At 46.7% G+C, this 24,334-nt stretch overlaps 29 non-coding genes across 29 annotated transcripts; all 29 read right to left on the bottom strand.

Moving 5' to 3' along the window:
• Window positions 1-5,850: 5,850 nt before the first annotated feature.
• TRNAV-UAC (transfer RNA valine (anticodon UAC)) lies at window positions 5,851-5,923 on the bottom strand. The gene has a single exon. It is a non-coding gene; the product is annotated as a tRNA-Val (tRNA).
• A 385-nt stretch (window positions 5,924-6,308) lies between these two features.
• Window positions 6,309-6,380, bottom strand: TRNAP-CGG (transfer RNA proline (anticodon CGG)). The gene has a single exon. It is a non-coding gene; the product is annotated as a tRNA-Pro (tRNA).
• A 937-nt stretch (window positions 6,381-7,317) lies between these two features.
• Window positions 7,318-7,429, bottom strand: TRNAL-CAA (transfer RNA leucine (anticodon CAA)). Its single transcript has 2 exons — window positions 7,392-7,429; window positions 7,318-7,363 (listed from the first exon to the last, which is right to left on the bottom strand). It is a non-coding gene; the product is annotated as a tRNA-Leu (tRNA).
• A 288-nt stretch (window positions 7,430-7,717) lies between these two features.
• TRNAV-AAC (transfer RNA valine (anticodon AAC)) lies at window positions 7,718-7,790 on the bottom strand. Its single transcript has one exon. It is a non-coding gene; the product is annotated as a tRNA-Val (tRNA).
• Window positions 7,791-8,176: 386 nt separating this feature from the next.
• On the bottom strand, window positions 8,177-8,248 carry TRNAP-AGG (transfer RNA proline (anticodon AGG)). The gene has a single exon. It is a non-coding gene; the product is annotated as a tRNA-Pro (tRNA).
• A 441-nt stretch (window positions 8,249-8,689) lies between these two features.
• On the bottom strand, window positions 8,690-8,762 carry TRNAV-UAC (transfer RNA valine (anticodon UAC)). Its single transcript has one exon. It is a non-coding gene; the product is annotated as a tRNA-Val (tRNA).
• A 385-nt stretch (window positions 8,763-9,147) lies between these two features.
• On the bottom strand, window positions 9,148-9,219 carry TRNAP-CGG (transfer RNA proline (anticodon CGG)). The gene has a single exon. It is a non-coding gene; the product is annotated as a tRNA-Pro (tRNA).
• Window positions 9,220-10,156: 937 nt separating this feature from the next.
• TRNAL-CAA (transfer RNA leucine (anticodon CAA)) lies at window positions 10,157-10,268 on the bottom strand. The gene is made up of 2 exons: window positions 10,231-10,268; window positions 10,157-10,202 (listed from the first exon to the last, which is right to left on the bottom strand). It is a non-coding gene; the product is annotated as a tRNA-Leu (tRNA).
• A 734-nt stretch (window positions 10,269-11,002) lies between these two features.
• On the bottom strand, window positions 11,003-11,074 carry TRNAP-AGG (transfer RNA proline (anticodon AGG)). The gene has a single exon. It is a non-coding gene; the product is annotated as a tRNA-Pro (tRNA).
• Window positions 11,075-11,515: 441 nt separating this feature from the next.
• On the bottom strand, window positions 11,516-11,588 carry TRNAV-UAC (transfer RNA valine (anticodon UAC)). Its single transcript has one exon. It is a non-coding gene; the product is annotated as a tRNA-Val (tRNA).
• Window positions 11,589-11,973: 385 nt separating this feature from the next.
• On the bottom strand, window positions 11,974-12,045 carry TRNAP-CGG (transfer RNA proline (anticodon CGG)). The gene has a single exon. It is a non-coding gene; the product is annotated as a tRNA-Pro (tRNA).
• A 1,337-nt stretch (window positions 12,046-13,382) lies between these two features.
• Window positions 13,383-13,455, bottom strand: TRNAV-AAC (transfer RNA valine (anticodon AAC)). The gene has a single exon. It is a non-coding gene; the product is annotated as a tRNA-Val (tRNA).
• Window positions 13,456-13,841: 386 nt separating this feature from the next.
• TRNAP-AGG (transfer RNA proline (anticodon AGG)) lies at window positions 13,842-13,913 on the bottom strand. Its single transcript has one exon. It is a non-coding gene; the product is annotated as a tRNA-Pro (tRNA).
• A 441-nt stretch (window positions 13,914-14,354) lies between these two features.
• TRNAV-UAC (transfer RNA valine (anticodon UAC)) lies at window positions 14,355-14,427 on the bottom strand. Its single transcript has one exon. It is a non-coding gene; the product is annotated as a tRNA-Val (tRNA).
• Window positions 14,428-14,812: 385 nt separating this feature from the next.
• Window positions 14,813-14,884, bottom strand: TRNAP-CGG (transfer RNA proline (anticodon CGG)). The gene has a single exon. It is a non-coding gene; the product is annotated as a tRNA-Pro (tRNA).
• Window positions 14,885-15,821: 937 nt separating this feature from the next.
• TRNAL-CAA (transfer RNA leucine (anticodon CAA)) lies at window positions 15,822-15,933 on the bottom strand. Its single transcript has 2 exons — window positions 15,896-15,933; window positions 15,822-15,867 (listed from the first exon to the last, which is right to left on the bottom strand). It is a non-coding gene; the product is annotated as a tRNA-Leu (tRNA).
• Window positions 15,934-16,223: 290 nt separating this feature from the next.
• On the bottom strand, window positions 16,224-16,296 carry TRNAV-AAC (transfer RNA valine (anticodon AAC)). The gene has a single exon. It is a non-coding gene; the product is annotated as a tRNA-Val (tRNA).
• Window positions 16,297-16,682: 386 nt separating this feature from the next.
• On the bottom strand, window positions 16,683-16,754 carry TRNAP-AGG (transfer RNA proline (anticodon AGG)). The gene has a single exon. It is a non-coding gene; the product is annotated as a tRNA-Pro (tRNA).
• A 441-nt stretch (window positions 16,755-17,195) lies between these two features.
• TRNAV-UAC (transfer RNA valine (anticodon UAC)) lies at window positions 17,196-17,268 on the bottom strand. The gene has a single exon. It is a non-coding gene; the product is annotated as a tRNA-Val (tRNA).
• Window positions 17,269-17,653: 385 nt separating this feature from the next.
• Window positions 17,654-17,725, bottom strand: TRNAP-CGG (transfer RNA proline (anticodon CGG)). Its single transcript has one exon. It is a non-coding gene; the product is annotated as a tRNA-Pro (tRNA).
• A 1,337-nt stretch (window positions 17,726-19,062) lies between these two features.
• Window positions 19,063-19,135, bottom strand: TRNAV-AAC (transfer RNA valine (anticodon AAC)). Its single transcript has one exon. It is a non-coding gene; the product is annotated as a tRNA-Val (tRNA).
• A 386-nt stretch (window positions 19,136-19,521) lies between these two features.
• On the bottom strand, window positions 19,522-19,593 carry TRNAP-AGG (transfer RNA proline (anticodon AGG)). The gene has a single exon. It is a non-coding gene; the product is annotated as a tRNA-Pro (tRNA).
• A 441-nt stretch (window positions 19,594-20,034) lies between these two features.
• Window positions 20,035-20,107, bottom strand: TRNAV-UAC (transfer RNA valine (anticodon UAC)). Its single transcript has one exon. It is a non-coding gene; the product is annotated as a tRNA-Val (tRNA).
• A 385-nt stretch (window positions 20,108-20,492) lies between these two features.
• TRNAP-CGG (transfer RNA proline (anticodon CGG)) lies at window positions 20,493-20,564 on the bottom strand. Its single transcript has one exon. It is a non-coding gene; the product is annotated as a tRNA-Pro (tRNA).
• Window positions 20,565-21,501: 937 nt separating this feature from the next.
• On the bottom strand, window positions 21,502-21,613 carry TRNAL-CAA (transfer RNA leucine (anticodon CAA)). The gene is made up of 2 exons: window positions 21,576-21,613; window positions 21,502-21,547 (listed from the first exon to the last, which is right to left on the bottom strand). It is a non-coding gene; the product is annotated as a tRNA-Leu (tRNA).
• Window positions 21,614-21,901: 288 nt separating this feature from the next.
• On the bottom strand, window positions 21,902-21,974 carry TRNAV-AAC (transfer RNA valine (anticodon AAC)). Its single transcript has one exon. It is a non-coding gene; the product is annotated as a tRNA-Val (tRNA).
• A 386-nt stretch (window positions 21,975-22,360) lies between these two features.
• On the bottom strand, window positions 22,361-22,432 carry TRNAP-AGG (transfer RNA proline (anticodon AGG)). The gene has a single exon. It is a non-coding gene; the product is annotated as a tRNA-Pro (tRNA).
• A 441-nt stretch (window positions 22,433-22,873) lies between these two features.
• On the bottom strand, window positions 22,874-22,946 carry TRNAV-UAC (transfer RNA valine (anticodon UAC)). Its single transcript has one exon. It is a non-coding gene; the product is annotated as a tRNA-Val (tRNA).
• A 385-nt stretch (window positions 22,947-23,331) lies between these two features.
• TRNAP-CGG (transfer RNA proline (anticodon CGG)) lies at window positions 23,332-23,403 on the bottom strand. Its single transcript has one exon. It is a non-coding gene; the product is annotated as a tRNA-Pro (tRNA).
• Between the last annotated feature and the right edge of the window lie 931 nt (window positions 23,404-24,334).

Here is a 24,334-nt window from a genome sequence, read left to right as displayed (position 1 = left end):
CCGCCCACTCTCCACCCATCATTTTCATTGGCTTATTTCTTAAATGCTGCTATCCGATTGGTTGTAGGTTTGTTAGTCCCTCCTTATGATTGACATGTCTTCAGTTGTGTCCTTCCACGGCTATTGGCCCCTTTACTGCACAGACTACTTTCTTACTGTACCTCCATTGCCTTCTCACACCCTTGTACTATTGCATTGCCAATGCTTGTTCATTGCCAGTGCTTGTTTTATTTGTCTCTCCCCACCCCCAGAGATCTCCGTTTAATTATTACAGCCCACCCTGAGGCTCAAGTCGGCAGCGTTATATGTTGAGGCTCCTCCTCCCTTTGATTTTCTGCACTGTGGTTTTAGTTGCTACATTTGACAGTTTATTTTTTTTAATGTTATCTGTTTCCATATGTGTTGTATTTTGTTTTTTATCTCTCCTCACCCTCCTCCGAGATCGCTGTTTATTTATTTATGGTTAGATGATATAGCCCACGCTGAGGCTCGAACCCTGATCTTCAGCTCCAAAGTCGGCAGCTTTACATGTTAAGCCACGTAAGCGCTTCGTGAAAAGCTCCTTACAGGGGTTTATCTTTGTTTCCCGAGTCACCCTCCCACAATGCACCCACCCTTAACCCCTTCCTCCCTCTCGCTTTCCCTGAGCTCCCCCGTAATTGCATGGGAAGTGTGCAAGCACTATCACTTTAAATGAAAACAGCCTCAGAGCTCTCTTCCAGAGCCCCTCCCTGCATCACAGAATGATTCTCGAGAAGTTGGTGCGCATGTGCTGCCTCCGTTCTAGGCTGCATCGTCATAGTCCGAAGAGGTTAGGACCGACTCTTTGCTTCCAGGGTCCCATATTTTCAGATCAAACGACACACGTGAGATAACCAGTGGAACTGCTTGATATAAATCAACCCAACCCCTTTGTGGTAACTACTTATTTTAAACAAAAGTTTCCTCGCCTGGAGTACGAGCAGGGATGCACACGCAGTCCCTGCCGTGTTTCTTCGGCAGTTGCTTGTTCTGTGCAGCTGCTTATAGGTGTATGTGTCCATTTAAGTGTATTTGCCCATCAGAAAAGTTTGTGTGCACAGCCGACGAATGTTTGTGATCCAAAGCAAGCATGCAATGTGCCCCAGCAGGACAAAATTCTTGAAAAATAAACACCGGAAATAAATCCGGTGCAAGGTGAAAGAACGTTACAGTTACGACTTTCAATAGATATTACCCCAATTTAAACGGCGGACGCACGTCGTGTCATGTTTAAGGTCATAAGTAGCCCGCCCTGTTTCTTTCACCGAACTTGTTCTCTGCAGCTGCTAGTAAGTGTATGCGTCTATCAGAAACGTTTGTGTGCACAGCTGATGAAAGTTTGTAAACCACACGAAGCATGGGCACCCCGAGCAGGACAAAATACCGGAAAATAAACACAAGAAATAAGTCCGGTGCAAACCAAAAGAATCTAAGTTTAACATACTGTGCCAGGAGATAAATAACTATTCAAAGTTCTTATGCAGTGAAATCTCCTTATCCCATCAAAATTCATTTTCAATAAACTATACAATGCCAACAGATTTATATTATCGTTAGTCAGTGTGCCTCTTATAGCATTAGATGATCAGCTGTCTCGCTGTTACTTTTCCACAGCACCGCACTCCTGTCCCTCGGTTCCCCACCCTTTATGCTGCTGGATCAGGGGTTTTCCAACCCCTGGTCCAGGCGAGCCAGGCGAGGTTGTATTTTTATAATTGTCTCCGTGTATGAAGTTCTTTTAATCTTTGGGTGTGTCTGAGTGCACGCATGTGCATGTGCGTGTTGCAGCTGGTATGTTTTCAGAGAGTTGCAGCAATTAGTGTCGCTGCCAAATGCCAAGGCTCACAAGCAGTGAGATTACGTAGGCGTTGTATTTGTACATGTCTTGTCTGTGTAGAGGGAAGATTTAAGAAAACCCAGCCGCGTGCTTGCTTAAAGAGCGCCCAGCACGTCATTGCATCTGGAGGCTGGAGGGTGCTGACCCAAAGCAGGGAGATGGTTTCAATGTGTGCCTGGCAGACGACTCACCTAAGTCGGTTCCGGTAACCATTCATTTATGGTATGACGTGGCATAACAGCCAGAGAGTGACAGCTTGCTTGTCTGCATATTAAACAAGATGTTTACATTTCAGAATTAAACAAATGCCCCTCTTAACCTCTAAACTGCATCTGAAATTAGGCACTGCGACTATTGCTTATATGCAAAGTTAGTTGCTGGGTTGCAACTATATACCCAAGTGTTCTCAAGGAATGATAGCGCCAGCATTCGGCTATCAAGGCAAATGTTTCACCTGCTCATTTAACTACTTGACGCAATCCACCGTGGCATCCATTCATTTCCTCAAAGATGAGAATGGAATAGAGTCTTCGATTTTTTTCCAGCTTGGAATTACACCTGGAGCATGGTTTGCCACCCGTAGGCCCTGTCCAGCTGGTATTCTGTGCTGCTGCATAATCTCAACAGAATTGGCCGGTTGAAAAGAATTCTTAAATTGTGTAAAATATTCTTATTTCTATAATTTACATTTGTAATAGGAAAGGTGTACATTTGATTAATTTCAGTGGAATTCCATCCACTACAAGTATGTCGATTTTGTAATGAAAAAATATTTTTAACCGCATTCTTAATGATAAATTTAAGATGGGTAAATACTGTGTGAGTGGATTGATTGCATTTCCCTTGAGCCGGTGCACGAGGGTAATGCAATAAGATTCTGACATCGCTGGTAACTTTGACACTATTTAGAGATTGGGTTGTATGTTAAAATACGAGAGCCAGCATATAAGAATTCCCGGGCAAGATATATATCCGTCTGATGCATTAGAAATCTACAGACCAACTTTACATTTGTATTTACATTTGTAATGTGGTGCTTTTAAACGTGTCAGGTTCCTTCAGAGTGTGGCGTGGCAGTATATCATCTTGCTATAGGACATTCGCTCAGAGTATTTTTTTAAAATCCTGTCCTCCGTTATATAACAAGACATGTTTTCTCACAAACAGCAGCTGCATTCTAGTGTAGTGTCTAAGTGGTAGTGCCTGCCCATGCTTTCTCATATTTACCCCAAATTATGTAAAAGTGAATGTAACTCTTCATAATGTAAATACCTGTTTTAAGCAGAGTCCTACTGGTAAATTAAGAGTGAGTTGAGCGGAAAATATTTTTTTTTAAAGACACATGGAAAAATAAACCAGTTTATTTAATGCCACCCCAGTTTGGAAAGTTTATTACATAAAGCCCAATTTTATATGGCAAGTTCGTCACCCACGAGATGGTTCAGTGGCCCTCTCTGGTGCATCCATTTAGGGAGTTATTAGGTCGTTCTGGTCCTCAATGTTTAGTACCCAAGTTCAAAAAGTTCAGGAACACCTAGGCTTCAACCAAATACAGTGTTTCAACTTCCTGGCCACCTTTTTTTAGGCGTTAACATTAGCAGCAGTGAGGCAGGATACTAGCATACTTAGGGTTCATTGAGTTAAGAGCCGCTGCCCACGTCCGGTGTGACCATCTGTTCCCATACCTGGCGCGTCACACAGTTTGGTGCTTACTTTCCCTCCATGTTAAAGAACAGTAGATGTTTCAGCACCCAGGCTAATGTGCTGCATAGCTAAATACATATAAGGTCCCAATGGCGAGACCGATTGGCATTGCCAATGCTTGTTTCACTCTTGCAAGGAAGGGATCAGTCGATATCCTAGCTGCCAGAGAGCAGAAAAAAGGCGCTGATGAGAACTGCAGGCACTTTCTGGCACTTGTACTCCTCTGCAAGTCCTGGACACTTACCCCATAGACTTCCACCCCAGATGCAAGGGAGGGCCTGCCAATTCTTCCTCCTAAGACAGAGGCATTTGATTCTTGGATTCAAACACGCTCACTCAGCGTTCGATCAGGCTCGATCAGGCGAGATTTATATGAGTGGCTCGCAGGACTGAAACACTCACCTGGGAGCCCCAGGGTGGCTGAATTCCCAGTATGGCCATTGTTGGGCAAATCACCTCCTTTCCTCCTGCCTCAATCTAGAATTGGCTGCAAATCACAAGATAGAGTTCAATGTCCGTGTGTACTGCCTACTCCCAGCTACCTCTCTGTCTTCCTTATGTAAATTAAAATTCGCAAGGGGGGACCAATGACAATCTGCTCCTCCCACATAACCAGGAAGCCCTGTTGAACATGTCTGCCTGTGTTGTTGCAGGGACAGTGCCTTCTCCGCCCAAAAGGTGGCAGGAGAGCCTCACAACAAAGATGGGATCAACTGCTTAATGAGAAACCAGCACGGCAGTTTGTGTGATGGAGTGCAAATTTAACGGAAGGTGTGCCTGAGGTGTCCCTTCCAGGAATACATGGAATTGTGATTGAGGGACCAGCCTGATCGTTGGTGGATTTCTCGTCATATGTTACAGGTCCGTGCAAAGATTGTGGTGTGTGGGGAATGCACTGCAAAAAACAGGACGATTTAAGGGTGTAAAAGAAACCTGTCAGAAGTGGGATTTGAACCCACGCCTCCATGACCAGAAGTCTCAGTTGCACTGAAGATCAAGCTCTCTTGAGTCTGGCGCCTTAGACCACTCGGCCATCCTGACAGCCCTGGGTGTGCACAGATCTGACTCTTCTGACTGCACCTGCCAATGTTTGCACTTACAACGTTCACAGCAATGTCACAAGTGTAAAGACCCCACAATACAACATGGCATGACAAAAAAAAAGCTAGGCACAAGAGCGACCACTGATGGATGCGGATTAATTTGTTTCGTCTTGCAAAAGTAAAGGAAGTTTCCCACGGCTCGCTGGGTTCAAGGACCGCCTCTTCTTAAGCTTGCATTGAGATAATAAGGTTTTAGAGGGTGCACATAAAAGCAGCTCATGCACAGTCTCGAACCGGGGACCTTTCGCGTGTTAGGCGAACGTGATGACCACTACACTACAGAAACTCACTTGCTGTGTTTTACTGTTAGAGCAAGGTTCCTCTCAAGGATTCTCTCTACTTCTATTCTGCTGTATCAGCAGCCACTCAGAAAGCGAGGAGCAAGTGTGAAAACTGCAGAGATATCAGCCAACATGCTTGCAATTAGACGTATTAAAAATTGACTTATGCAGGCATCGACAGACAAATATCTGATGCCTAAATGCCAGCAAGTACACCTTGGGAAAGCATCACCTGGGACACACACAGACTAAGCATGAAGGCAGAAAAAGCATGGTGATCCATGTTTCTTCTGAGGTTCAAAATATTTTGTGCAACAATGCGGCGAGTGTAATGAGAAATAGTCAGGCATTGTGAGTTTTGAGTAGGATTCGTATGTTTACCTCTGAAAAAGGGCTCGTCCGGGATTTGAACCCGGGACCTCTCGAACCCTAAGCGAGAATCATACCCCTAGACCAACGAGCCGAGGCACACAAGAGTCGCCTTTCGCACCGGCTCCGGGGGTTATTGGCAGCGAGTTAGTGAATGCTTCACCCAAAGCAAGCAACTGCACATGCTGCTCTCTTCTGCAATATGGTTGCTGTCTTTTCCATGGCCGTCATCGAACAAGAAATGAAAATGCCTCTATCCTTCAGACATTTTGTTTGTTCTAGGTGTATGCTCTCGGTGAGGTCAATAAAACCATTTCTGCTCTCATGCCTTGCTTTCATGAAGTAGGCCCAACCTTCAGTACACAAGGACGTGCAAACGAATAGCGCAAACTATCGTCACTTCTCTTTTTGAGCTGTCACTGATGCCCCTGGAGCACAGTACATCACGCTGGTGAGGGATAGACAGCTTCCATTATCTCAGCTTTCCTATAAGTTGAGAGAGTAAATGCAAACTGTGTGAAAAACAGAAAGCTGCTGTTTCTGCCCGGTCTCGAACCAGGGACCTTTCGCGTGTAAAGCGAACGTGATAACCACTACACTACAGAAACAGACACGCTTGCACGAATCTTCTTGGCATGTAGTGGGCTGGAATGCACAGACCAAGGGCCAATGTCCATGAAGCTCAAAGTTGGACCCTCCTTACCCGATCTCTTTCTTTGGAAGAAAGGAACGAGGACCACTTTTATTCCAAAAGGCGATTTTAAAACCATACCTGAAATCACACTAGAAAAACACTTTGCATTTAATTTTCCTACACTGATGGTCCACCCCAGAAAAGCAGTTGCAAAGAAGTCCGGCACTGAAATTCTATACGCCAAAAGTGGGAAATAGCGTAGAGGGAAAGGAACTTTCTCACCATACACGGCGTCTTATAGCATTGAAAAGAAGAAATGGCCCTATATAATAAGCAGCCTAAAAATAATTCCACAGCATGGGCTCGTCCGGGATTTGAACCCGGGACCTCTCGCACCCGAAGCGAGAATCATACCCCTAGACCAACGAGCCTGATTCCCCAGTCGGCATTTTAAGCAATTTCTGATGCGTCTTTCAGAAACAAAGCAGGGCTATTTGGCTGCTCTCTCTCTATGTGAACCACACAAAGTCATGTTTTCTCTCAAGGTGTTGTTTTTTTCACTCTTGCAAGGAAGGGATCAGTCGATATCCTAGCTGCCAGAGAGCAGAAAAAAGGCGCTGATGAGAACTGCAGGCACTTTCTGGCACTTGTACTCCTCTGCAAGTCCTGGACACTTACCCCATAGACTTCCACCCCAGATGCAAGGGAGGGCCTGCCAATTCTTCCTCCTAAGACAGAGGCATTTGATTCTTGGATTCAAACACGCTCACTCAGCGCTCGATCAGGCTCGATCAGGCGAGATTTATATGAGTGGCTCGCAGGACTGAAACACTCACCTGGGAGCCCCAGGGTGGCTGAATTCCCAGTATGGCCATTGTTGGGCAAATCACCTCCTTTCCTCCTGCCTCAATCTAGAATTGGCTGCAAATCACAAGATAGAGTTCAATGTCCGTGTGTACTGCCTACTCCCAGCTACCTCTCTGTCTTCCTTATGTAAATTAAAATTCGCAAGGGGGGACCAATGACAATCTGCTCCTCCCACATAACCAGGAAGCCCTGTTGAACATGTCTGCCTGTGTTGTTGCAGGGACAGTGCCTTCTCCGCCCAAAAGGTGGCAGGAGAGCCTCGCAACAAAGATGGGATCAACTGCTTAATGAGAAACCAGCACGGCAGTTTGTGTGATGGAGTGCAAATTTAACGGAAGGTGTGCCTGAGGTGTCCCTTCCAGGAATACATGGAATTGTGATTGAGGGACCAGCCTGATCGTTGGTGGATTTCTCGTCATATGTTACAGGTCCGTGCAAAGATTGTGGTGTGTGGGGAATGCACTGCAAAAAACAGGACGATTTAAGGGTGTAAAAGAAACCTGTCAGAAGTGGGATTTGAACCCACGCCTCCATGAGGAGACCAGAAGTCTCAGTTGCACTGAAGATCAAGCTCTCTTGAGTCTGGCGCCTTAGACCACTCGGCCATCCTGACAGCCCTGGGTGTGCACAGATCTGACTCTTCTGACTGCACCTGCCAATGTTTGCACTTACAACGTTCACAGCAATGTCACAAGTGTAAAGACCCCACAATACAACATGGCATGACAAAAAAAAAGCTAGGCACAAGAGCGACCACTGATGGATGCGGATTAATTTGTTTCGTCTTGCAAAAGTAAAGGAAGTTTCCCACGGCTCGCTGGGTTCAAGGACCGCCTCTTCTTAAGCTTGCATTGAGATAATAAGGTTTTAGAGGGTGCACATAAAAGCAGCTCATGCACAGTGTTTCTGCCCGGTCTCGAACCGGGGACCTTTCGCGTGTTAGGCGAACGTGATGACCACTACACTACAGAAACTCACTTGCTGTGTTTTACTGTTAGAGCAAGGTTCCTCTCAAGGATTCTCTCTACTTCTATTCTGCTGTATCAGCAGCCACTCAGAAAGCGAGGAGCAAGTGTGAAAACTGCAGAGATATCAGCCAACATGCTTGCAATTAGACGTATTAAAAATTGACTTATGCAGGCATCGACAGACAAATATCTGATGCCTAAATGCCAGCAAGTACACCTTGGGAAAGCATCACCTGGGACACACACAGACTAAGCATGAAGGCAGAAAAAGCATGGTGATCCATGTTTCTTCTGAGGTTCAAAATATTTTGTGCAACAATGCGGCGAGTGTAATGAGAAATAGTCAGGCATTGTGAGTTTTGAGTAGGATTCGTATGTTTACCTCTGAAAAAGGGCTCGTCCGGGATTTGAACCCGGGACCTCTCGCACCCTAAGCGAGAATCATACCCCTAGACCAACGAGCCGAGGCACACAAGAGTCGCCTTTCGCACCGGCTCCGGGGGTTATTGGCAGCGAGTTAGTGAATGCTTCACCCAAAGCAAGCAACTGCACATGCTGCTCTCTTCTGCAATATGGTTGCTGTCTTTTCCATGGCCGTCATCGAACAAGAAATGAAAATGCCTCTATCCTTCAGACATTTTGTTTGTTCTAGGTGTATGCTCTCGGTGAGGTCAATAAAACCATTTCTGCTCTCATGCCTTGCTTTCATGAAGTAGGCCCAACCTTCAGTACACAAGGACGTGCAAACGAATAGCGCAAACTATCGTCACTTCTCTTTTTGAGCTGTCACTGATGCCCCTGGAGCACAGTACATCACGCTGGTGAGGGATAGACAGCTTCCATTATCTCAGCTTTCCTATAAGTTGAGAGAGTAAATGCAAACTGTGTGAAAAACAGAAAGCTGCTGTTTCTGCCCGGTCTCGAACCAGGGACCTTTCGCGTGTAAAGCGAACGTGATAACCACTACACTACAGAAACAGACACGCTTGCACGAATCTTCTTGGCATGTAGTGGGCTGGAATGCACAGACCAAGGGCCAATGTCCATGAAGCTCAAAGTTGGACCCTCCTTACCCGATCTCTTTCTTTGGAAGAAAGGAACGAGGACCACTTTTATTCCAAAAGGCGATTTTAAAACCATACCTGAAATCACACTAGAAAAACACTTTGCATTTAATTTTCCTACACTGATGGTCCACCCCAGAAAAGCAGTTGCAAAGAAGTCCGGCACTGAAATTCTATACGCCAAAAGTGGGAAATAGCGTAGAGGGAAAGGAACTTTCTCACCATACACGGCGTCTTATAGCATTGAAAAGAAGAAATGGCCCTATATAATAAGCAGCCTAAAAATAATTCCACAGCATGGGCTCGTCCGGGATTTGAACCCGGGACCTCTCGCACCCGAAGCGAGAATCATACCCCTAGACCAACGAGCCTGATTCCCCAGTCGGCATTTTAAGCAATTTCTGATGCGTCTTTCAGAAACAAAGCAGGGCTATTTGGCTGCTCTCTCTCTATGTGAACCACACAAAGTCATGTTTTCTCTCAAGGTGTTGTTTTTTTCACTCTTGCAAGGAAGGGATCAGTCGATATCCTAGCTGCCAGAGAGCAGAAAAAAGGCGCTGATGAGAACTGCAGGCACTTTCTGGCACTTGTACTCCTCTGCAAGTCCTGGACACTTACCCCATAGACTTCCACCCCAGATGCAAGGGAGGGCCTGCCAATTCTTCCTCCTAAGACAGAGGCATTTGATTCTTGGATTCAAACACGCTCACTCAGCGCTCGATCAGGCTCGATCAGGCGAGATTTATATGAGTGGCTCGCAGGACTGAAACACTCACCTGGGAGCCCCAGGGTGGCTGAATTCCCAGTATGGCCATTGTTGGGCAAATCACCTCCTTTCCTCCTGCCTCAATCTAGAATTGGCTGCAAATCACAAGATAGAGTTCAATGTCCGTGTGTACTGCCTACTCCCAGCTACCTCTCTGTCTTCCTTATGTAAATTAAAATTCGCAAGGGGGGACCAATGACAATCTGCTCCTCCCACATAACCAGGAAGCCCTGTTGAACATGTCTGCCTGTGTTGTTGCAGGGACAGTGCCTTCTCCGCCCAAAAGGTGGCAGGAGAGCCTCACAACAAAGATGGGATCAACTGCTTAATGAGAAACCAGCACGGCAGTTTGTGTGATGGAGTGCAAATTTAACGGAAGGTGTGCCTGAGGTGTCCCTTCCAGGAATACATGGAATTGTGATTGAGGGACCAGCCTGATCGTTGGTGGATTTCTCGTCATATGTTACAGGTCCGTGCAAAGATTGTGGTGTGTGGGGAATGCACTGCAAAAAACAGGACGATTTAAGGGTGTAAAAGAAACTTGTCAGAAGTGGGATTTGAACCCACGCCTCCATGAGGAGACCAGAAGTCTCAGTTGCACTGAAGATCAAGCTCTCTTGAGTCTGGCGCCTTAGACCACTCGGCCATCCTGACAGCCCTGGGTGTGCACAGATCTGACTCTTCTGACTGCACCTGCCAATGTTTGCACTTACAACGTTCACAGCAATGTCACAAGTGTAAAGACCCCACAATACAACATGGCATGACAAAAAAAAAGCTAGGCACAAGAGCGACCACTGATGGATGCGGATTAATTTGTTTCGTCTTGCAAAAGTAAAGGAAGTTTCCCACGGCTCGCTGGGTTCAAGGACCGCCTCTTCTTAAGCTTGCATTGAGATAATAAGGTTTTAGAGGGTGCACATAAAAGCAGCTCATGCACAGTCTCGAACCGGGGACCTTTCGCGTGTTAGGCGAACGTGATGACCACTACACTACAGAAACTCACTTGCTGTGTTTTACTGTTAGAGCAAGGTTCCTCTCAAGGATTCTCTCTACTTCTATTCTGCTGTATCAGCAGCCACTCAGAAAGCGAGGAGCAAGTGTGAAAACTGCAGAGATATCAGCCAACATGCTTGCAATTAGACGTATTAAAAATTGACTTATGCAGGCATCGACAGACAAATATCTGATGCCTAAATGCCAGCAAGTACACCTTGGGAAAGCATCACCTGGGACACACACAGACTAAGCATGAAGGCAGAAAAAGCATGGTGATCCATGTTTCTTCTGAGGTTCAAAATATTTTGTGCAACAATGCGGCGAGTGTAATGAGAAATAGTCAGGCATTGTGAGTTTTGAGTAGGATTCGTATGTTTACCTCTGAAAAAGGGCTCGTCCGGGATTTGAACCCGGGACCTCTCGCACCCTAAGCGAGAATCATACCCCTAGACCAACGAGCCGAGGCACACAAGAGTCGCCTTTCGCACCGGCTCCGGGGGTTATTGGCAGCGAGTTAGTGAATGCTTCACCCAAAGCAAGCAACTGCACATGCTGCTCTCTTCTGCAATATGGTTGCTGTCTTTTCCATGGCCGTCATCGAACAAGAAATGAAAATGCCTCTATCCTTCAGACATTTTGTTTGTTCTAGGTGTATGCTCTCGGTGAGGTCAATAAAACCATTTCTGCTCTCATGCCTTGCTTTCATGAAGTAGGCCCAACCTTCAGTACACAAGGACGTGCAAACGAATAGCGCAAACTATCGTCACTTCTCTTTTTGAGCTGTCACTGATGCCCCTGGAGCACAGTACATCACGCTGGTGAGGGATAGACAGCTTCCATTATCTCAGCTTTCCTATAAGTTGAGAGAGTAAATGCAAACTGTGTGAAAAACAGAAAGCTGCTGTTTCTGCCCGGTCTCGAACCAGGGACCTTTCGCGTGTAAAGCGAACGTGATAACCACTACACTACAGAAACAGACACGCTTGCACGAATCTTCTTGGCATGTAGTGGGCTGGAATGCACAGACCAAGGGCCAATGTCCATGAAGCTCAAAGTTGGACCCTCCTTACCCGATCTCTTTCTTTGGAAGAAAGGAACGAGGACCACTTTTATTCCAAAAGGCGATTTTAAAACCATACCTGAAATCACACTAGAAAAACACTTTGCATTTAATTTTCCTACACTGATGGTCCACCCCAGAAAAGCAGTTGCAAAGAAGTCCGGCACTGAAATTCTATACGCCAAAAGTGGGAAATAGCGTAGAGGGAAAGGAACTTTCTCACCATACACGGCGTCTTATAGCATTGAAAAGAAGAAATGGCCCTATATAATAAGCAGCCTAAAAATAATTCCACAGCATGGGCTCGTCCGGGATTTGAACCCGGGACCTCTCGCACCCGAAGCGAGAATCATACCCCTAGACCAACGAGCCTGATTCCCCAGTCGGCATTTTAAGCAATTTCTGATGCGTCTTTCAGAAACAAAGCAGGGCTATTTGGCTGCTCTCTCTCTATGTGAACCACACAAAGTCATGTTTTCTCTCAAGGTGTTGTTTTTTTCACTCTTGCAAGGAAGGGATCAGTCGATATCCTAGCTGCCAGAGAGCAGAAAAAAGGCGCTGATGAGAACTGCAGGCACTTTCTGGCACTTGTACTCCTCTGCAAGTCCTGGACACTTACCCCATAGACTTCCACCCCAGATGCAAGGGAGGGCCTGCCAATTCTTCCTCCTAAGACAGAGGCATTTGATTCTTGGATTCAAACACGCTCACTCAGCGCTCGATCAGGCTCGATCAGGCGAGATTTATATGAGTGGCTCGCAGGACTGAAACACTCACCTGGGAGCCCCAGGGTGGCTGAATTCCCAGTATGGCCATTGTTGGGCAAATCACCTCCTTTCCTCCTGCCTCAATCTAGAATTGGCTGCAAATCACAAGATAGAGTTCAATGTCCGTGTGTACTGCCTACTCCCAGCTACCTCTCTGTCTTCCTTATGTAAATTAAAATTCGCAAGGGGGGACCAATGACAATCTGCTCCTCCCACATAACCAGGAAGCCCTGTTGAACATGTCTGCCTGTGTTGTTGCAGGGACAGTGCCTTCTCCGCCCAAAAGGTGGCAGGAGAGCCTCGCAACAAAGATGGGATCAACTGCTTAATGAGAAACCAGCACGGCAGTTTGTGTGATGGAGTGCAAATTTAACGGAAGGTGTGCCTGAGGTGTCCCTTCCAGGAATACATGGAATTGTGATTGAGGGACCAGCCTGATCGTTGGTGGATTTCTCGTCATATGTTACAGGTCCGTGCAAAGATTGTGGTGTGTGGGGAATGCACTGCAAAAAACAGGACGATTTAAGGGTGTAAAAGAAACCTGTCAGAAGTGGGATTTGAACCCACGCCTCCATGAGGAGACCAGAAGTCTCAGTTGCACTGAAGATCAAGCTCTCTTGAGTCTGGCGCCTTAGACCACTCGGCCATACTGACAGCCCTGGGTGTGCACAGATCTGACTCTTCTGACTGCACCTGCCAATGTTTGCACTTACAACGTTCACAGCAATGTCACAAGTGTAAAGACCCCACAATACAACATGGCATGACAAAAAAAAAGCTAGGCACAAGAGCGACCACTGATGGATGCGGATTAATTTGTTTCGTCTTGCAAAAGTAAAGGAAGTTTCCCACGGCTCGCTGGGTTCAAGGACCGCCTCTTCTTAAGCTTGCATTGAGATAATAAGGTTTTAGAGGGTGCACATAAAAGCAGCTCATGCACAGTGTTTCTGCCCGGTCTCGAACCGGGGACCTTTCGCGTGTTAGGCGAACGTGATGACCACTACACTACAGAAACTCACTTGCTGTGTTTTACTGTTAGAGCAAGGTTCCTCTCAAGGATTCTCTCTACTTCTATTCTGCTGTATCAGCAGCCACTCAGAAAGCGAGGAGCAAGTGTGAAAACTGCAGAGATATCAGCCAACATGCTTGCAATTAGACGTATTAAAAATTGACTTATGCAGGCATCGACAGACAAATATCTGATGCCTAAATGCCAGCAAGTACACCTTGGGAAAGCATCACCTGGGACACACACAGACTAAGCATGAAGGCAGAAAAAGCATGGGGATCCATGTTTCTTCTGAGGTTCAAAATATTTTGTGCAACAATGCGGCGAGTGTAATGAGAAATAGTCAGGCATAGTGAGTTTTGAGTAGGATTCGTATGTTTACCTCTGAAAAAGGGCTCGTCCGGGATTTGAACCCGGGACCTCTCGCACCCTAAGCGAGAATCATACCCCTAGACCAACGAGCCGAGGCACACAAGAGTCGCCTTTCGCACCGGCTCCGGGGGTTATTGGCAGCGAGTTAGTGAATGCTTCACCCAAAGCAAGCAACTGCACATGCTGCTCTCTTCTGCAATATGGTTGCTGTCTTTTCCATTGCCGTCATCGAACAAGAAATGAAAATGCCTCTATCCTTCAGACATTTTGTTTGTTCTAGGTGTATGCTCTCGGTGAGGTCAATAAAACCATTTCTGCTCTCATGCCTTGCTTTCATGAAGTAGGCCCAACCTTCAGTACACAAGGACGTGCAAACGAATAGCGCAAACTATCGTCACTTCTCTTTTTGAGCTGTCACTGATGCCCCTGGAGCACAGTACATCACGCTGGTGAGGGATAGACAGCTTCCATTATCTCAGCTTTCCTATAAGTTGAGAGAGTAAATGCAAACTGTGTGAAAAACAGAAAGCTGCTGTTTCTGCCCGGTCTCGAACCAGGGACCTTTCGCGTGTAAAGCAAACGTGATAACCACTACACTACAGAAACAGACACGCTTGCACGAATCTTCCTGGCATGTAGTGGGCTGGAATGCACAGACCAAGGGCCAATGTCCATGAAGCTCAAAGTTGGACCCTCCTTACCCGATCTCTTTCTTTGGAAGAAAGGAACGAGGACCACTTTTATTCCAAAAGGCGATTTTAAAACCATACCTGAAATCACACTAGAAAAACACTTTGCATTTAATTTTCCTACACTGATGGTCCACCCCAGAAAAGCAGTTGCAAAGAAGTCCGGCACTGAAATTCTATACGCCAAAAGTGGGAAATAGCGTAGAGGGAAAGGAACTTTCTCACCATACACGGCGTCTTATAGCATTGAAAAGAAGAAATGGCCCTATATAATAAGCAGCCTAAAAATAATTCCACAGCATGGGCTCGTCCGGGATTTGAACCCGGGACCTCTCGCACCCGAAGCGAGAATCATACCCCTAGACCAACGAGCCTGATTCCCCAGTCGGCATTTTAAGCAATTTCTGATGCGTCTTTCAGAAACAAAGCAGGGCTATTTGGCTGCTCTCTCTCTATGTGAACCACACAAAGTCATGTTTTCTCTCAAGGTGTTGTTTTTTTCACTCTTGCAAGGAAGGGATCAGTCGATATCCTAGCTGCCAGAGAGCAGAAAAAAGGCGCTGATGAGAACTGCAGGCACTTTCTGGCACTTGTACTCCTCTGCAAGTCCTGGACACTTACCCCATAGACTTCCACCCCAGATGCAAGGGAGGGCCTGCCAATTCTTCCTCCTAAGACAGAGGCATTTGATTCTTGGATTCAAACACGCTCACTCAGCGCTCGATCAGGCTCGATCAGGCGAGATTTATATGAGTGGCTCGCAGGACTGAAACACTCACCTGGGAGCCCCAGGGTGGCTGAATTCCCAGTATGGCCATTGTTGGGCAAATCACCTCCTTTCCTCCTGCCTCAATCTAGAATTGGCTGCAAATCACAAGATAGAGTTCAATGTCCGTGTGTACTGCCTACTCCCAGCTACCTCTCTGTCTTCCTTATGTAAATTAAAATTCGCAAGGGGGGACCAATGACAATCTGCTCCTCCCACATAACCAGGAAGCCCTGTTGAACATGTCTGCCTGTGTTGTTGCAGGGACAGTGCCTTCTCCGCCCAAAAGGTGGCAGGAGAGCCTCACAACAAAGATGGGATCAACTGCTTAATGAGAAACCAGCACGGCAGTTTGTGTGATGGAGTGCAAATTTAACGGAAGGTGTGCCTGAGGTGTCCCTTCCAGGAATACATGGAATTGTGATTGAGGGACCAGCCTGATCGTTGGTGGATTTCTCGTCATATGTTACAGGTCCGTGCAAAGATTGTGGTGTGTGGGGAATGCACTGCAAAAAACAGGACGATTTAAGGGTGTAAAAGAAACCTGTCAGAAGTGGGATTTGAACCCACGCCTCCATGAGGAGACCAGAAGTCTCAGTTGCACTGAAGATCAAGCTCTCTTGAGTCTGGCGCCTTAGACCACTCGGCCATCCTGACAGCCCTGGGTGTGCACAGATCTGACTCTTCTGACTGCACCTGCCAATGTTTGCACTTACAACGTTCACAGCAATGTCACAAGTGTAAAAAGACCCCACAATACAACATGGCATGACAAAAAAAAAGCTAGGCACAAGAGCGACCACTGATGGATGCGGATTAATTTGTTTCGTCTTGCAAAAGTAAAGGAAGTTTCCCACGGCTCGCTGGGTTCAAGGACCGCCTCTTCTTAAGCTTGCATTGAGATAATAAGGTTTTAGAGGGTGCACATAAAAGCAGCTCATGCACAGTGTTTCTGCCCGGTCTCGAACCGGGGACCTTTCGCGTGTTAGGCGAACGTGATGACCACTACACTACAGAAACTCACTTGCTGTGTTTTACTGTTAGAGCAAGGTTCCTCTCAAGGATTCTCTCTACTTCTATTCTGCTGTATCAGCAGCCACTCAGAAAGCGAGGAGCAAGTGTGAAAACTGCAGAGATATCAGCCAACATGCTTGCAATTAGACGTATTAAAAATTGACTTATGCAGGCATCGACAGACAAATATCTGATGCCTAAATGCCAGCAAGTACACCTTGGGAAAGCATCACCTGGGACACACACAGACTAAGCATGAAGGCAGAAAAAGCATGGTGATCCATGTTTCTTCTGAGGTTCAAAATATTTTGTGCAACAATGCGGCGAGTGTAATGAGAAATAGTCAGGCATTGTGAGTTTTGAGTAGGATTCGTATGTTTACCTCTGAAAAAGGGCTCGTCCGGGATTTGAACCCGGGACCTCTCGCACCCTAAGCGAGAATCATACCCCTAGACCAACGAGCCGAGGCACACAAGAGTCGCCTTTCGCACCGGCTCCGGGGGTTATTGGCAGCGAGTTAGTGAATGCTTCACCCAAAGCAAGCAACTGCACATGCTGCTCTCTTCTGCAATATGGTTGCTGTCTTTTCCATGGCCGTCATCGAACAAGAAATGAAAATGCCTCTATCCTTCAGACATTTTGTTTGTTCTAGGTGTATGCTCTCGGTGAGGTCAATAAAACCATTTCTGCTCTCATGCCTTGCTTTCATGAAGTAGGCCCAACCTTCAGTACACAAGGACGTGCAAACGAATAGCGCAAACTATCGTCACTTCTCTTTTTGAGCTGTCACTGATGCCCCTGGAGCACAGTACATCACGCTGGTGAGGGATAGACAGCTTCCATTATCTCAGCTTTCCTATAAGTTGAGAGAGTAAATGCAAACTGTGTGAAAAACAGAAAGCTGCTGTTTCTGCCCGGTCTCGAACCAGGGACCTTTCGCGTGTAAAGCGAACGTGATAACCACTACACTACAGAAACAGACACGCTTGCACGAATCTTCTTGGCATGTAGTGGGCTGGAATGCACAGACCAAGGGCCAATGTCCATGAAGCTCAAAGTTGGACCCTCCTTACCCGATCTCTTTCTTTGGAAGAAAGGAACGAGGACCACTTTTATTCCAAAAGGCGATTTTAAAACCATACCTGAAATCACACTAGAAAAACACTTTGCATTTAATTTTCCTACACTGATGGTCCACCCCAGAAAAGCAGTTGCAAAGAAGTCCGGCACTGAAATTCTATACGCCAAAAGTGGGAAATAGCGTAGAGGGAAAGGAACTTTCTCACCATACACGGCGTCTTATAGCATTGAAAAGAAGAAATGGCCCTATATAATAAGCAGCCTAAAAATAATTCCACAGCATGGGCTCGTCCGGGATTTGAACCCGGGACCTCTCGCACCCGAAGCGAGAATCATACCCCTAGACCAACGAGCCTGATTCCCCAGTCGGCATTTTAAGCAATTTCTGATGCGTCTTTCAGAAACAAAGCAGGGCTATTTGGCTGCTCTCTCTCTATGTGAACCACACAAAGTCATGTTTTCTCTCAAGGTGTTGTTTTTTTCACTCTTGCAAGGAAGGGATCAGTCGATATCCTAGCTGCCAGAGAGCAGAAAAAAGGCGCTGATGAGAACTGCAGGCACTTTCTGGCACTTGTACTCCTCTGCAAGTCCTGGACACTTACCCCATAGACTTCCACCCCAGATGCAAGGGAGGGCCTGCCAATTCTTCCTCCTAAGACAGAGGCATTTGATTCTTGGATTCAAACACGCTCACTCAGCGCTCGATCAGGCTCGATCAGGCGAGATTTATATGAGTGGCTCGCAGGACTGAAACACTCACCTGGGAGCCCCAGGGTGGCTGAATTCCCAGTATGGCCATTGTTGGGCAAATCACCTCCTTTCCTCCTGCCTCAATCTAGAATTGGCTGCAAATCACAAGATAGAGTTCAATGTCCGTGTGTACTGCCTACTCCCAGCTACCTCTCTGTCTTCCTTATGTAAATTAAAATTCGCAAGGGGGGACCAATGACAATCTGCTCCTCCCACATAACCAGGAAGCCCTGTTGAACATGTCTGCCTGTGTTGTTGCAGGGACAGTGCCTTCTCCGCCCAAAAGGTGGCAGGAGAGCCTCGCAACAAAGATGGGATCAACTGCTTAATGAGAAACCAGCACGGCAGTTTGTGTGATGGAGTGCAAATTTAACGGAAGGTGTGCCTGAGGTGTCCCTTCCAGGAATACATGGAATTGTGATTGAGGGACCAGCCTGATCGTTGGTGGATTTCTCGTCATATGTTACAGGTCCGTGCAAAGATTGTGGTGTGTGGGGAATGCACTGCAAAAAACAGGACGATTTAAGGGTGTAAAAGAAACCTGTCAGAAGTGGGATTTGAACCCACGCCTCCATGAGGAGACCAGAAGTCTCAGTTGCACTGAAGATCAAGCTCTCTTGAGTCTGGCGCCTTAGACCACTCGGCCATACTGACAGCCCTGGGTGTGCACAGATCTGACTCTTCTGACTGCACCTGCCAATGTTTGCACTTACAACGTTCACAGCAATGTCACAAGTGTAAAGACCCCACAATACAACATGGCATGACAAAAAAAAAGCTAGGCACAAGAGCGACCACTGATGGATGCGGATTAATTTGTTTCGTCTTGCAAAAGTAAAGGAAGTTTCCCACGGCTCGCTGGGTTCAAGGACCGCCTCTTCTTAAGCTTGCATTGAGATAATAAGGTTTTAGAGGGTGCACATAAAAGCAGCTCATGCACAGTGTTTCTGCCCGGTCTCGAACCGGGGACCTTTCGCGTGTTAGGCGAACGTGATGACCACTACACTACAGAAACTCACTTGCTGTGTTTTACTGTTAGAGCAAGGTTCCTCTCAAGGATTCTCTCTACTTCTATTCTGCTGTATCAGCAGCCACTCAGAAAGCGAGGAGCAAGTGTGAAAACTGCAGAGATATCAGCCAACATGCTTGCAATTAGACGTATTAAAAATTGACTTATGCAGGCATCGACAGACAAATATCTGATGCCTAAATGCCAGCAAGTACACCTTGGGAAAGCATCACCTGGGACACACACAGACTAAGCATGAAGGCAGAAAAAGCATGGTGATCCATGTTTCTTCTGAGGTTCAAAATATTTTGTGCAACAATGCGGCGAGTGTAATGAGAAATAGTCAGGCATTGTGAGTTTTGAGTAGGATTCGTATGTTTACCTCTGAAAAAGGGCTCGTCCGGGATTTGAACCCGGGACCTCTCGCACCCTAAGCGAGAATCATACCCCTAGACCAACGAGCCGAGGCACACAAGAGTCGCCTTTCGCACCGGCTCCGGGGGTTATTGGCAGCGAGTTAGTGAATGCTTCACCCAAAGCAAGCAACTGCACATGCTGCTCTCTTCTGCAATATGGTTGCTGTCTTTTCCATTGCCGTCATCGAACAAGAAATGAAAATGCCTCTATCCTTCAGACATTTTGTTTGTTCTAGGTGTATGCTCTCGGTGAGGTCAATAAAACCATTTCTGCTCTCATGCCTTGCTTTCATGAAGTAGGCCCAACCTTCAGTACACAAGGACGTGCAAACGAATAGCGCAAACTATCGTCACTTCTCTTTTTGAGCTGTCACTGATGCCCCTGGAGCACAGTACATCACGCTGGTGAGGGATAGACAGCTTCCATTATCTCAGCTTTCCTATAAGTTGAGAGAGTAAATGCAAACTGTGTGAAAAACAGAAAGCTGCTGTTTCTGCCCGGTCTCGAACCAGGGACCTTTCGCGTGTAAAGCAAACGTGATAACCACTACACTACAGAAACAGACACGCTTGCACGAATCTTCTTGGCATGTAGTGGGCTGGAATGCACAGACCAAGGGCCAATGTCCATGAAGCTCAAAGTTGGACCCTCCTTACCCGATCTCTTTCTTTGGAAGAAAGGAACGAGGACCACTTTTATTCCAAAAGGCGATTTTAAAACCATACCTGAAATCACACTAGAAAAACACTTTGCATTTAATTTTCCTACACTGATGGTCCACCCCAGAAAAGCAGTTGCAAAGAAGTCCGGCACTGAAATTCTATACGCCAAAAGTGGGAAATAGCGTAGAGGGAAAGGAACTTTCTCACCATACACGGCGTCTTATAGCATTGAAAAGAAGAAATGGCCCTATATAATAAGCAGCCTAAAAATAATTCCACAGCATGGGCTCGTCCGGGATTTGAACCCGGGACCTCTCGCACCCGAAGCGAGAATCATACCCCTAGACCAACGAGCCTGATTCCCCAGTCGGCATTTTAAGCAATTTCTGATGCGTCTTTCAGAAACAAAGCAGGGCTATTTGGCTGCTCTCTCTCTATGTGAACCACACAAAGTCATGTTTTCTCTCAAGGTGTTGTTTTTTTCACTCTTGCAAGGAAGGGATCAGTCGATATCCTAGCTGCCAGAGAGCAGAAAAAAGGCGCTGATGAGAACTGCAGGCACTTTCTGGCACTTGTACTCCTCTGCAAGTCCTGGACACTTACCCCATAGACTTCCACCCCAGATGCAAGGGAGGGCCTGCCAATTCTTCCTCCTAAGACAGAGGCATTTGATTCTTGGATTCAAACACGCTCACTCAGCGCTCGATCAGGCTCGATCAGGCGAGATTTATATGAGTGGCTCGCAGGACTGAAACACTCACCTGGGAGCCCCAGGGTGGCTGAATTCCCAGTATGGCCATTGTTGGGCAAATCACCTCCTTTCCTCCTGCCTCAATCTAGAATTGGCTGCAAATCACAAGATAGAGTTCAATGTCCGTGTGTACTGCCTACTCCCAGCTACCTCTCTGTCTTCCTTATGTAAATTAAAATTCGCAAGGGGGGACCAATGACAATCTGCTCCTCCCACATAACCAGGAAGCCCTGTTGAACATGTCTGCCTGTGTTGTTGCAGGGACAGTGCCTTCTCCGCCCAAAAGGTGGCAGGAGAGCCTCACAACAAAGATGGGATCAACTGCTTAATGAGAAACCAGCACGGCAGTTTGTGTGATGGAGTGCAAATTTAACGGAAGGTGTGCCTGAGGTGTCCCTTCCAGGAATACATGGAATTGTGATTGAGGGACCAGCCTGATCGTTGGTGGATTTCTCGTCATATGTTACAGGTCCGTGCAAAGATTGTGGTGTGTGGGGAATGCACTGCAAAAAACAGGACGATTTAAGGGTGTAAAAGAAACCTGTCAGAAGTGGGATTTGAACCCACGCCTCCATGAGGAGACCAGAAGTCTCAGTTGCACTGAAGATCAAGCTCTCTTGAGTCTGGCGCCTTAGACCACTCGGCCATCCTGACAGCCCTGGGTGTGCACAGATCTGACTCTTCTGACTGCACCTGCCAATGTTTGCACTTACAACGTTCACAGCAATGTCACAAGTGTAAAGACCCCACAATACAACATGGCATGACAAAAAAAAAGCTAGGCACAAGAGCGACCACTGATGGATGCGGATTAATTTGTTTCGTCTTGCAAAAGTAAAGGAAGTTTCCCACGGCTCGCTGGGTTCAAGGACCGCCTCTTCTTAAGCTTGCATTGAGATAATAAGGTTTTAGAGGGTGCACATAAAAGCAGCTCATGCACAGTGTTTCTGCCCGGTCTCGAACCGGGGACCTTTCGCGTGTTAGGCGAACGTGATGACCACTACACTACAGAAACTCACTTGCTGTGTTTTACTGTTAGAGCAAGGTTCCTCTCAAGGATTCTCTCTACTTCTATTCTGCTGTATCAGCAGCCACTCAGAAAGCGAGGAGCAAGTGTGAAAACTGCAGAGATATCAGCCAACATGCTTGCAATTAGACGTATTAAAAATTGACTTATGCAGGCATCGACAGACAAATATCTGATGCCTAAATGCCAGCAAGTACACCTTGGGAAAGCATCACCTGGGACACACACAGACTAAGCATGAAGGCAGAAAAAGCATGGTGATCCATGTTTCTTCTGAGGTTCAAAATATTTTGTGCAACAATGCGGCGAGTGTAATGAGAAATAGTCAGGCATTGTGAGTTTTGAGTAGGATTCGTATGTTTACCTCTGAAAAAGGGCTCGTCCGGGATTTGAACCCGGGACCTCTCGCACCCTAAGCGAGAATCATACCCCTAGACCAACGAGCCGAGGCACACAAGAGTCGCCTTTCGCACCGGCTCCGGGGGTTATTGGCAGCGAGTTAGTGAATGCTTCACCCAAAGCAAGCAACTGCACATGCTGCTCTCTTCTGCAATATGGTTGCTGTCTTTTCCATGGCCGTCATCGAACAAGAAATGAAAATGCCTCTATCCTTCAGACATTTTGTTTGTTCTAGGTGTATGCTCTCGGTGAGGTCAATAAAACCATTTCTGCTCTCATGCCTTGCTTTCATGAAGTAGGCCCAACCTTCAGTACACAAGGACGTGCAAACGAATAGCGCAAACTATCGTCACTTCTCTTTTTGAGCTGTCACTGATGCCCCTGGAGCACAGTACATCACGCTGGTGAGGAATAGACAGCTTCCATTATCTCAGCTTTCCTATAAGTTGAGAGAGTAAATGCAAACTGTGTGAAAAACAGAAAGCTGCTGTTTCTGCCCGGTCTCGAACCAGGGACCTTTCGCGTGTAAAGCGAACGTGATAACCACTACACTACAGAAACAGACACGCTTGCACGAATCTTCTTGGCATGTAGTGGGCTGGAATGCACAGACCAAGGGCCAATGTCCATGAAGCTCAAAGTTGGACCCTCCTTACCCGATCTCTTTCTTTGGAAGAAAGGAACGAGGACCACTTTTATTCCAAAAGGCGATTTTAAAACCATACCTGAAATCACACTAGAAAAACACTTTGCATTTAATTTTCCTACACTGATGGTCCACCCCAGAAAAGCAGTTGCAAAGAAGTCCGGCACTGAAATTCTATACGCCAAAAGTGGGAAATAGCGTAGAGGGAAAGGAACTTTCTCACCATACACGGCGTCTTATAGCATTGAAAAGAAGAAATGGCCCTATATAATAAGCAGCCTAAAAATAATTCCACAGCATGGGCTCGTCCGGGATTTGAACCCGGGCCCTCTCGCACCCGAAGCGAGAATCATACCCCTAGACCAACGAGCCTGATTCCCCAGTCGGCATTTTAAGCAATTTCTGATGCGTCTTTCAGAAACAAAGCAGGGCTATTTGGCTGCTCTCTCTCTATGTGAACCACACAAAGTCATGTTTTCTCTCAAGGTGTTGTTTTTTTCACTCTTGCAAGGAAGGGATCAGTCGATATCCTAGCTGCCAGAGAGCAGAAAAAAGGCGCTGATGAGAACTGCAGGCACTTTCTGGCACTTGTACTCCTCTGCAAGTCCTGGACACTTACCCCATAGACTTCCACCCCAGATGCAAGGGAGGGCCTGCCAATTCTTCCTCCTAAGACAGAGGCATTTGATTCTTGGATTCAAACACGCTCACTCAGCGCTCGATCAGGCTCGATCAGGCGAGATTTATATGAGTGGCTCGCAGGACTGAAACACTCACCTGGGAGCCCCAGGGTGGCTGAATTCCCAGTATGGCCATTGTTGGGCAAATCACCTCCTTTCCTCCTGCCTCAATCTAGAATTGGCTGCAAATCACAAGATAGAGTTCAATGTCCGTGTGTACTGCCTACTCCCAGCTACCTCTCTGTCTTCCTTATGTAAATTAAAATTCGCAAGGGGGGACCAATGACAATCTGCTCCTCCCACATAACCAGGAAGCCCTGTTGAACATGTCTGCCTGTGTTGTTGCAGGGACAGTGCCTTCTCCGCCCAAAAGGTGGCAGGAGAGCCTCACAACAAAGATGGGATCAACTGCTTAATGAGAAACCAGCACGGCAGTTTGTGTGATGGAGTGCAAATTTAACGGAAGGTGTGCCTGAGGTGTCCCTTCCAGGAATACATGGAATTGTGATTGAGGGACCAGCCTGATCGTTGGTGGATTTCTCGTCATATGTTACAGGTCCGTGCAAAGATTGTGGTGTGTGGGGAATGCACTGCAAAAAACAGGACGATTTAAGGGTGTAAAA

The sequence above is a fragment of the Triturus cristatus genome, chromosome 10 (assembly GCF_964204655.1).
Source record: "Triturus cristatus chromosome 10, aTriCri1.1, whole genome shotgun sequence".
NCBI lineage: Eukaryota > Metazoa > Chordata > Amphibia > Caudata > Salamandridae > Triturus > Triturus cristatus.
The sequence above is the reverse complement of the archived record's forward strand: the minus strand, read 5'-3'. Positions and strand labels throughout refer to the sequence as shown.